The sequence below is a fragment of the Dipodomys merriami genome, unplaced genomic scaffold, assembly GCF_024711535.1.
Source record: "Dipodomys merriami isolate MVZ:Mamm:240054 unplaced genomic scaffold, mDipMer1.0.p SCAF_684, whole genome shotgun sequence".
In the NCBI taxonomy this organism is placed as follows: Eukaryota; Metazoa; Chordata; class Mammalia; order Rodentia; family Heteromyidae; genus Dipodomys; species Dipodomys merriami.
In genome coordinates, this window is record NW_027206273.1 from 56,101 (window position 1) to 58,034 (window position 1,934).

The 1,934-nt window shown below is 38.8% G+C and overlaps 1 non-coding gene across 1 annotated transcript; it reads left to right on the plus strand.

The window, feature by feature from the left end:
• The first annotated feature begins 290 nt into the window (after positions 1-290).
• Positions 291-397, plus strand: LOC138816105 (U6 spliceosomal RNA). The gene has a single exon (XR_011368559.1). It is a non-coding gene; the product is annotated as a U6 spliceosomal RNA (small nuclear RNA).
• Positions 398-1,934: the final 1,537 nt, after the last annotated feature.

Below are 1,934 nucleotides of genomic sequence, written 5' to 3' on the forward strand. Positions count from 1 at the left end.
TTTCTTATGAAGCATTGCAGCCTCCTCCTTTGTTTACCCTTCACATCCCTTCCCAGCCTTCTTCCACCCCCCCAACCAATTCCACCCCCTCCCCCGATCCTACACATCTCTTGAACAACAATATCTGGGATTATTTTGTTTTTGACATGACAATCTTGGCTATTCTTAAATGTGTGCTTATGTAAGAAGTACATGGTTTTAAAATTTCACGAGAATTCTTCAAAACTTACTTTTCTTTGAATTGTCTAGTTCAAGAAAATCAATTACACTTTATATATAAAAAATGCTCTGTGCTCAATTCAGCAGCACATACACTAACATTGGAGCAGTACAGAGTAGATTAACATGGCCCCTGTGCGAGGTTGATATGCAAATTCTTGAATCATTCCATATTTTTACAACTAAAGATGCTGGAAAGGATGTGGCCACAAGGGAACCTTACTAGATTCTTGGTGGGAGTGTTAACTTGTTCAACCACTTTGGAAAGCAGTATGGAGGCTCATCAAAAGACTCCATATAAAGCTCCCCTATGACCCAGCAATCACACTTTTGGGGATTTACCCAAATGATCACAAAGAAGACCATACTAAAACTCCCAGAACAACTATGTTTACTGCAGCATTATTTACAATAGCTAAGATATGGAGCCCACCCTGATGGCCCACAGAAGATGAATGGATCATGAAAATGTGGTATATATACACAATGAAATTCTATGCCTCCATGAGAAAGAATGACATCGCCCAATTTGTTAAGAATTGGAAAGACTTGGAAAAAAAATTATTAAGTGAAGTAAGCCAAATCCAAAGAAACGTAGGTCCAATGGTTTCACTTATTTTCAACAGCTAATATATGTCTGGGATAAGCGGAATAGATCAGAAGCTATGTGCATATCAGATAAGATGATATTACAGGAAATGAACCAGACAAGTGGTTTTTTTGTTTCTTGCTATTGTTTCTAAGATACTTATAATGTGTGATGTGATTTCTTTTGTTCCTTTATATGTTCCTTCCCTACGCTCTAACCCCTGTTTTCACTGTACTTGAAGTTGGTGCACCTACATCCTGTGTATATGTTTCTCTAATTTGGGGAGGGAAAAGGGAAATACAAAATTCTTAAATATGGATACAGGTTGAGATGCACAAAACACTATGTTGAAAAATGAACTTTACACTTTAGGCAGGGGAAGGGGGAGGGGAGTGTATTTCTGGAGGTGGGAGGGAAAGGATGGTGGAAGAAAAAGAAAGGTAGAGGTAACAATGCTTGTTAGGAAATGTACTCATTATTTGCTCATATAAATATGACACCTCTGTACAGTTATTTTTACAGGTGGACCCATTGGCAACAATGAGAAGTACAAGTCGTTATGTTGAAAACGAACTTCACAACTTTGGTGGGGGGAGCGGGGAGGATTGGGTGGGAGGGCTACGAGGATGGGAAGGGATGGGAAGGGGAAACAAAGGAGGAGGCTACAATGCTTGATAAGAAATGTACTCATTATCTTGCCCATGTAATTGTAACCCGTCTGTACAGTATTTTCACAGTAAAAAAAAATTATAAAAATGTTCTGATATAGAAGTGTTTATTTCCTCTATTTTACCCAGATAATATCGTTAACAAAGAAATTAATGCAGAACACTGATATGCTGATTTGAAGGTATTTTGAATAAATGTGTGGGTGTGGGTGTGTGTACACACACGCATGCACACATGCACACATGCACATGCTTGTGCATTGGCATGCTCTGAGTTTGAAATCAGGGCTTCAAGGTCTTGCTAGGCCTTTCCTCTCTAGATTGATGAGCTAATATATGAGCTACATCTCCATTCCTGGCTCTTTGCTAGTTCATTATAATTTCTGAAAAATAATCTCATGAATTTATTCTGCCCTGAGTGGCTTCCAACAGTTTTCCATAGATCTCAGGCTCCTGAG